At 39.5% G+C, this 9,483-nt stretch overlaps 1 protein-coding gene across 2 annotated transcripts in view; it reads right to left on the reverse strand.

Annotated features, from left to right (window-relative positions):
- The window catches only part of LOC115011178 (potassium voltage-gated channel subfamily D member 3-like), a 134,815-nt gene extending 125,800 nt beyond the window's left edge, over window positions 1–9,015 (reverse strand). The window contains exon 1 of one of the 2 annotated variants that reach the window (XM_029436208.1): window positions 8,964–9,015. The gene's annotated coding sequence lies outside the window, so the exon portion shown is untranslated. The remainder of the gene's footprint in view (window positions 1–8,963) is intronic. The other variant, XM_029436207.1, reaches the window with a different exon arrangement.
- Between the last annotated feature and the right edge of the window lie 468 nt (window positions 9,016–9,483).

Consider the following 9,483-nt stretch of genomic DNA (forward strand, 5'->3'; position numbering starts at 1 on the left):
GAATAGAGAGATAGGTACTCACCCAAATATTCAAACGGCTCATGAGATTTTGCACTGGCAAATTAGTCTGGATCTGTTACAATAGTCGCACAGTGACATTGGTTTGACTTTCTAAAGGTGAGAGAAATAGTTCCACCACTGAATACACTTTTTCAGTGTCAGGACTGCACTTCCATGTCAGCATACACACATACCCACGGGACACCGTTATCCTTGTCACACAGAATTAGATATGCACCACAACACAACTGATTATCATAACACATAGCTCTGATTATTAATGTACGGCATACAGTGAATAATTATATGGCAGATCAGCACTGGCCATGTTTTTGTAACCTGTCTAGTCTTTCTCTACAGAGTTGATAATTAGCCCTCTCTTCAATGTTCTCCGCTCTTTGTCAATGAGACAACGGCAAGGGGAAAAGCAGGGGGAAAATGACACATAATGCATGCAAATAGAAACCAGTTTATTATTAGGGAGATTATGAATTCATTAGAAATTCTGGCTGCCTGTGCTTGTGGGCAGCTTTAGCTAGTTACAGTAGTGACAACTAAAGCTGGGTACAGACCTAAAGACAGGCTGAAACACATATATATATATATATATATATATATATATATATATATATATATATATATATATATACATAATGACTGTTTTTCTACCAACAAACACAGTTTTCTTTACTTTCACCAGCTTGAAAAGACCATATATTGTAAACACAGAGACTCGGTACAAGGGGATAGTTCGGATGTGATTATAGTCACGTCACTAGGCAACCACCAAAACCCAGGGAGAACACTAATTCTTGCATGTTCCCGTACCAAAACAGAAACTAGCATTTATCAAAAATGGTGTGCTTGATTATGTTGCAACCCTCCCAGGAACAACAAGGAGAAAACTAATGCTTAATGTGTTGAGATAGTGGGATGGATAGACATGGGCAACACAAACTGCGCAGAGACAGCTGGAGGGGAGAGAACTCGATCAGAGCCAAGTGAACTTCGGATGAGCTGTAGCTCTGCTCTAAAACCTGATGAAGGGGATCATAAAATAGTAACCACTCTCACTCACAACACATCAAAGTAGTCCGCTGTTAGCTACACTAGCAGCTTGGAACGGCAATGTTGGCCTGTCTGTCAGTTGACTCACCACCTTGGTCCAGACTAAAATATCTCAAAAACTATTGGATGGTTTGTCACAAGATTGTGTACAGAAGTTTGTGGTCCTCAGAGGATGAATCCTACTGACTTTGGTGATCGTGTGGCTTTGCATCTCCTTCATGATCAAGACAACATTTTATATGTGTCCAATACTTTAGTTTATTACCAAATACCTGCAAAAACTTATGAGATTTCCACAAGCCTCAGCTCTACTTTGTGTTTAGTGCTGATTAGCAAATGTTACTGTAATAATTTGTATAATATATGCATTTGTTCAAAGCAATGCCGTGCCTAAATAAAGCACGGAGCTGCTCGCTTGGCTGCTGACTTAGCCTTGTTTTTTAAAGGTCATTTCTTGTTGTTAATATCAAACATGTTTAAAATAATTGGAATGGAATTGACATGCAGCGACTGGTTCAGAGAACAAATGATTATAATCCTTTAACACTGTGTGATTTTATCGACCGACAGTCAACATCAACTGACCCAGACTGGAACGGCCTCGGTCCAAATTAGTCCGATCAGGCATGACACCTAAATCATACTTCTAATCGGCTCTGCAATCATAATATCTGTCACTGCCTAAGGTGGATGTGAATGGTTTTGCATCACAACAAACAACAAGTCATGTCCATAAAAGCACAAGTAAATGCTGCTGTAGCATATGGACAGATAACACCAGCATCAACGTGAACAGGGGCCGGATACATTAACGGTAATACTTCCCTCTGATAAATGTATATGTTCCTATTGAATCTTGCTGCTGATTAGTATTTAGAAAAGATGCAGCAGACAGACTACAGCAATCACTGCTGACTAACCAACCATATGGGTAGAGTGTTAAAGAGAAATCAGCAGGCATTGCCTCTCTTTGCCTAAGTTAGCTAATCTAAGTCTGCTCCCGGCTACTTTACGTTCCTCTTAACAGTACTTGCCACACTGCGCGTCCCTCTCCATATGCTGCTTCTGATTACTGAAACAACCCATTAAACACACACGCACACACAAACAACACCACTCACGGCGACAAGTGATACAGCTCACAGCTGTTTTTTGCGCAAAGTACATGTCAATAATGGGCAGGACAATGATTTTCTCGGTGATTATCAGCCTTTTTTTTATCCGTTCATTCAAGAGAACACACCACAACCAATCTAATTCAATCAGTTGAAAATACTGCAGTTATGTCTGAAAGAGCTAATGTGTTACGGTGATTCAATATGCAACATGCGCCATAGTTGTCATCATCATCATCATCATCACCTTTGCTGTCACCATAATCATCATCATTATCACCTCTCCATGATACATTACGTCATTATCTATCCACCTTGATACATGCTGTACTGTTAGAGAGTGCAACAGTGCCTCATCTGATTGAGATTTATGACCAGGGAAGCAATGATTATGACTCCATTACGCAGACATCGACCCCAGGTACATGTTGGACTTTTCCACAGGTTCACACTGTCCACTTCAAGTCTCAACAAAACTGTTTATCGACTGCCATTTGGAGGCAGAAACACAGATGGGGGTTTGTGTCTCGATTGTGATCGCAATTGAGAAATGTTATTAAATTAGTGAGCATTTGCACACAAAAATGTAACTGTAAGGAAATGAATGTGGCCAACACCAAAGGGCTACAGCAATGCAGAAGCTGAGGTAATAGCAGCAGATCAGTGGCATATACTGTTTCACCAAAACTGACTTATGCAATGACTTCATGCAGGATGTAAACACTGCTTACGAAGATCAATGCACCATGATGTGTAGGATATATTTAAAACAGCATTAAATATCACATCCTGGGCAACCAAAGGCACGTCACGTTCACTGGAGAAGACTGCTGGTTGGCTCCCGGCTTTCTATCTCAGAAGACCAAACCATTAGTAGGCAGCCCATGACCATCTCACAGTCCGTATCCATTTGGAGTTGCAGTGCCTTTATGTCTTTTATCAGAAACAAATAAATGTTCAATATACTCAAAACAGTGGAACAAAATACTACCTTTCCAATGTAGTCTAGATACATTCATTTTGTCAATAAATAGACATGGGTGTTCATAATATGTATTTCCCCTCATTAAGGTTTTACACTGGGATTAGTTTTGTACTTGTATTATTACTGTAATTTGATCCATAGTCTTAAACAATATCTAAGCAAACACATTATTCTGTATGATTAATCTGATTACACTGCACATGTCTTCAGCATCCGTACATGTCTTTGTAGAGCATGCACAAAGACATGCCAAGATAATCAAGCGTTCTCTGGCTGAAACCAGACAGTTTTATATAAGCATGCCAGCATGTGGCTGTTTAGAATTACATTTCTGATTCATTGTGACCAAAAGGATAAGACTGCTTGCACTTCGTTTCATTGCTTCAGACTTAATTTCCTGAAGAGAAAATACAGCGTTATGCAAGTGAATTTTAGCATATTTTTTTCGAAACAGTGTAATCATTCTCAAACCTCTAGGTGCATTTGTCAAAACAGCTTACAAAAAACACCATAGCTCACCTGCAAAATGTCATAGCTCGCCCACAACATTTAACTCATGCTTCAAAACAAAGTTGTCTCACATAAAAATGTAATGCCCTCAAAATTCAAAGGTTTTTTTGACAGTATGGCAGTAAACATGTTCCTTAATTCCAGATTTAAATCCTGTCATATTTTGTAATGACACTCAATGTTTATTGCACTAGAATGTTATGTTTGTCTACATAACTGAATGTTAATGTACATCTAACTGAATACTATTTATAGAATGAAGGTTTTACATTACACACTGCACTCTCACATTTCTATGGAAATTGCTACTCTTACTTCATTTACATACAGTATACAAAATACATGAATACACAAAATACTGTGACACAAAGTGAAGCTGGAGTGCTACATTAAAGATTCACTAGATGTACTGTTGCTCCTGCTATCAGACTACAGATTTTCATGGCCATCACACCATATATATTTTCCCTTATGATGCAACGGGGGAAATTTTTTTTTGCATGTCGCAACAATCAACTGCAATGTTCAGCAACCATCGCAGCAAGCAGAGATATTTGGTCTTGAGACCAATGATCATACGCATTCCACCTCCATGCAGGAAAGAATTCATCAATTGGATTCAGAAATGGAGAATATGGTGAATCAACATCCTTTGGTGGAAATCCAAACATTCCCTGATGACATTTGCATGGTGGAAGCTAACATTATCACACGCAATTACAAACTTCGGCATCATTCTCAGGGATAAGATCTCTGAGGGGTTGCTGGGTGTTGTATGGGCCAATATTGGAAATATGTGTACTCGCATCATTCTCATAGTTAAATTGCCCCGCTTTGTCCTGGCACATCCACCGTGGCTCGGTGGACATTTCAGATTTAGCACGGATGCGAGCATATTTCACTTCCCTTCAGCTCCATTATTCTCTATAATACAATAAACAAAATACATTGCTATAAGAATATTGCACAGAAAGCAGGAACGCAGGAGGCATACACTAACGTTAACCGCTGCCTCCACAGCTCCACGATTCAGGAGCTATCTGATGCGGGTCTTGACATGAGAGAGATTATGGATGCAAGTGGAGACAAGAGTGAAACCTCTCTCCGGCGCTATCGGCAATCCAAAGTCGAGGACAGGTGAAATGTGAGAAACATCCTTGCAACGGCAAGCAACAAACCCCATTACACTGTACAATACACTAGGGGTAGTGCACACTGCTGCTTTACCTGTACATACTGGTAACGCAGCTCCTTCACTCTGTCACAGTTTCTGTCAAGTGGTACCTTGTAGAGTTGTGTCATGGTCATCCGTTGTCCTTTCAACACTCTATTGCAGAGACAGAGTTGATATTTTGAAAGACGCCATAGTCCTCTAATTGAACTTCTGATCTCCATCATTGGTATTCGCATTATTTGCAACCATCATGTTGCAGATCTCTTGCTCTTTTTGAGGCGTTTAAAACTGCTCTTCCGCCACCAGCACAAGGTAGTCGTCTAGTCCTACACATTGGAATTTTACAAATAGGTAACATTACTGTACATGTGCTGTACTGTGTGCCTCATGTATTACCATGAGTTTAAGACATGAATTGAATTTTATGCTTTGCGTAATTCTACTGTATTGCTAGAATACTGAAACCTCTGCCATTGTGATGCCAGTTTACATGGTCAACACTTGTGGCGTGTATTTCATCGTTGTACTCTTCTGCCTTGTCTTCTATCCTGCTGTCTTCCCCTCACTTCATCACCCATATCCTTACTCTTCCTCGCACAGAAAGTTGACCCTATTTATTATTTACGTGGCCAGGTTCTTCCATGTTCATAAATTGTAGAATTTTTTTTGTTGTCAAGCTCTTTAAAAACCTTTGCTAAAAACCATACTTATGAATAGCACCGGTCACCTAACTTGATACACACACAATGTGTGATTGGTTGATGTAAGATGTGAGTAACTTCCCATTCATTAGTTGAGTTCAAGTTTCACCTGACAGGCAATTATAACATATAGCCAACGTTAAAAAGAAGAAAAAAAACATATAATCTGACAGATTTTGACAGTTGAATGGACTATTGTGCATGTGATGACTTACATACATTTTTCTGAGAGTACAACTTTATTCAACTGAGAAGCAACATAATCAGTTTTGATCAGCAAGCTTTATTCAATTGGTAACTTCCTAATTTGCATAGAACAATTAAAACATTTGCAATTTGTTTCAAAGAATGATAAATTCAAATCTGTTGTGAACAATTTCCCAACGGTTTAAAGGTTTGCACATGTTGTTTTGAAAATATCAATTATCATTTGAGAACTGTAGGGAGCCTGTGAAGGGACATAGAGAGAAGAAAAAAAACTATATATAATCGAGACCACTCATTTGTAAATAGATAGTCATTTGTGGCTTCAATTTAATTAAATCTTTCCCACATTTTGGTTACTTTGTGCCCACGAGATAAGTGTATACACAAAAAGCCAGCTGCAGTCTCTAACTAGAGTGATGCAAAGCCACAATTACGCACAAATCTGCTGGTTACGTTTTGTGGAACCAGCATATTAATGTTGTAAAATAACCACAGACCTCCTGGTGCTTACATGGAGTTTAGAAGACTTGACACACTGAAAACACTTGACACAACGACTTGTGAATCACTTAAACCTTCTCGCTCTGTTTATATCTCCTTCAGGACTGCCTGTTCCTGCCAGTCTTTCACCCGGTGTCTCCATCCTAATTACCGGGTAACCAAGGTAACGGATACTGCGTCATCTTTTTTTTAAACAATACTAGCCAAAATGTCATCTGGAGCTGCAGAGGGGATGATTTAATTAAATTGAGGCCAAAAATGAGCGTCCAGTGCACACATTTATCAAAACGTGGTAACGATTTAATTAAATTGAGGTAACAAATTATGTCTGGTGCGCAAAAATAAGTAAACTGTGTCCTCGATATATTCTATTCTCTCCGTTTTCCCTCCTGGTCTCTGTAGAATTGTGGCAAAGCAATTGATAAAAACAAAACTAATTTCCCAATGCAGTTTCTAGCTGTGCAACAAATAGACACATTTCAAGTGTTGTGATCTTACTTCCAGGCGCTGAGCGGTAGGCAGCCTGTTGCTGCAGCCTCTCTCTACGGTTTCTTGTTTCTGACTTTGTTTACTTTCCACATTGTGATTTTTGTTTACTTGTAGTGAGCTTAAATTGCTCTTGTATAGAGCTTCATTTCCTGCAATGACAACTTATTCAAGGGTGGCTTTGTTCAATGTGAAGCAGTCTGACCACCGTTATCAATTCCCATGAGCGATGCTTCGAGTATCTCAGTGCTGAGCCTGGGTCTCAAGGGGTAATGGAACAGCTGGAAATGCACAGCCTGCTGGGTTCTTTCTGCTCTGTGGTACAAGCTCCATTGAAACAATGTTGACTGCTCCACAAAGCCGTGACTAGCTTTTCGCTGCTGGCTTTGGTCTATGGGCCACTAATAGAGATGAGACTTTTAGATTCTGGCTGACATCTAGGAGGTCATATTAACATATTGACATAATACTGTATGTGTATAAAGAAAACCCCTTTTTTTAGGGTAGTCCATACTTCTGCAGTTAGCTGTTCATGTTCTCTCTGGCCTGGCCAGTTGGTCAGGGAATAGGAGATATAATCTGCCTAGCAGCACAGTCAGCAAAGACGACTAACAACCTCGGGCAGTTTTTAAAAGGTTCTGCGTCAGCTTGTGAGTCAAAATGTGTTACATTTTACAACTTTGACTTCCACTGTATAAATGTAGATGATTAGAGCCTCCATCTCTTGTGACACTCAACAGCTCTGCCACCATTTACCCATAGTGTCATTGACACCTTTGTGTTATTCCTCATTGTCCCACTAAGTGAAGGGACACTTGTCCCAAAACCAATAAAAACTGGTTATTCTGGGTCTATAGGGCCTTCTCGTCATTCAGACACAGACTTAGTTGGCAGGTTAATCACCTCTTTTGGTGTTCACAACAATTTACCTTTTAAGAAAAAACATCTGAATCAGTTGTGATAGTAATTGCCCCAGAATGACTGCCACTTACATTCTTCTTCAAAGAGTAATTATGACAGGAGCAAAGGAGGAAGTCGTTTGACTGATTGAGGTTAATGGAAAGGTCAGTAAAACTTTGTCACTGGAGACAGTTTACATAAAGAACAGTTGTTGGACAGTAAGCATTGTTGTTAGTTTTAAAACGACCCAAACCTTAATCAGAAGGTTGATACATCATTAAACAGGTTTCCTTTTTTTTTTGCTGACCAAATCAGAAAACGTTTGCATCTAAAGGGCAGTTACAAACAAGATGATAACGCACTTTTAAGAGACAAGTGAAGTCTATTGCTTGTATTAGAACTATAAAATACTTATCACCAGATATTTATCAGTGACCATACTACAGTAAGTGGAATGTGTGTGTGTCAAATCTGTTGGACATGTCTGGGTATATTTCCCAGGTGAGCTATATTCTGGGATCATGCAGCTGGTTTACACTTATGCTGTCACACAGTGTTTAACACTGGACACTGTAAGACTTACAACATTCGCTGCATTAGTCATACCTGTGAACCTGGGTGCTAAGTACTGACAGGGACAACATGAGGTTTGTTCCCTTTCCACTATTCATGGTTGAAGGAGGCTCTGACCCTGGCTGACTTATTTGTATGCACAGCGGCAGGTAATCAGATCTGTGTATCTGGCAAGTTGTCAGCCTGATCTTATTGCAGCAGGTCAGTGCAGTCATTGGGCTTCAGACCCAGAGAAAAAAAGAGTCCTGTTAGAGGTAGGAATACATACAATTGTTGGTGTATGTTAGTTATGGCCCACTAATGAGTTACCCTGCTGCCCCAGAAGTCTCTGTGGACTGGATAAAGAGTGCAGCATGTTGATGGATTGGTTGAGCAGGCTCATCCTGATCGACTGAGTAAATGTTTGCAAATGTAACTGCAGTGTGGCAACTTGTTCAGTATTTAAACAAATTCAACTTTTTAACTAAGAGAATAGATTAGATGCCTCCTCCTGTGATCATAAAATATTAAGGTATCTGTAGAGTTATAATGCTAAAAGTATGAGTATCGTTTTAACACGATCAAAACCCAATTAAGTTCCAAATCACAAAATCATTATGCTAGTGGTGGATTACCAATCATTTTCCAATTGACAGGCAGAGTAAAAGCTTTAAATCTTTTATATGATATGTTGACGTATAAGCAATAAAACACCTTGTTTTTATTTTAAACACAAATTATGTTACGATATGATTAAAATGTACCTTTCATAGCCTTGCTTCACGGTCGGCCATACTTGCTGAATAGGGTGTGTGGCTCTACTGCAGTCCACTTTAGATGATGTGGAACACTGTTATTGGCTTATAGACATCCAATTGAATACAATGTGTGGAGTCAGATGACAGTAATGATAGATCTACACATTCTAGAAAAGTTAAGTCAGAGATGGTTAAGAAAGGACATGCCGAACTGAGAGTCAATTTCCTGTATCTCTGTCACGTAGGGTTTCACCACTGCCCCGCCTCTTTAGGAGACTAGCAGCAGGTCTGAATCTATTCACTTCAATGGGAGAAATGAACGTGAGCACAGATTGTGACTGATTTGCCCCATGGTCACCAAAGTAAATATTGGACCCATTTTTACCAAGCCATATATCTTCCTGCACATTCTGATGCTGAAATGGTATTTTTCAGACACACAAATCAGGAGAAAATCAACATTGTTCGAGACCAATCTGTCTGATTTGCAGCAACACACTCTCGTGAGTTCTGGCAACACAGAGCG

This window comes from Cottoperca gobio, chromosome 7 (genome assembly GCF_900634415.1).
Source record: "Cottoperca gobio chromosome 7, fCotGob3.1, whole genome shotgun sequence".
NCBI lineage: Eukaryota > Metazoa > Chordata > Actinopteri > Perciformes > Bovichtidae > Cottoperca > Cottoperca gobio.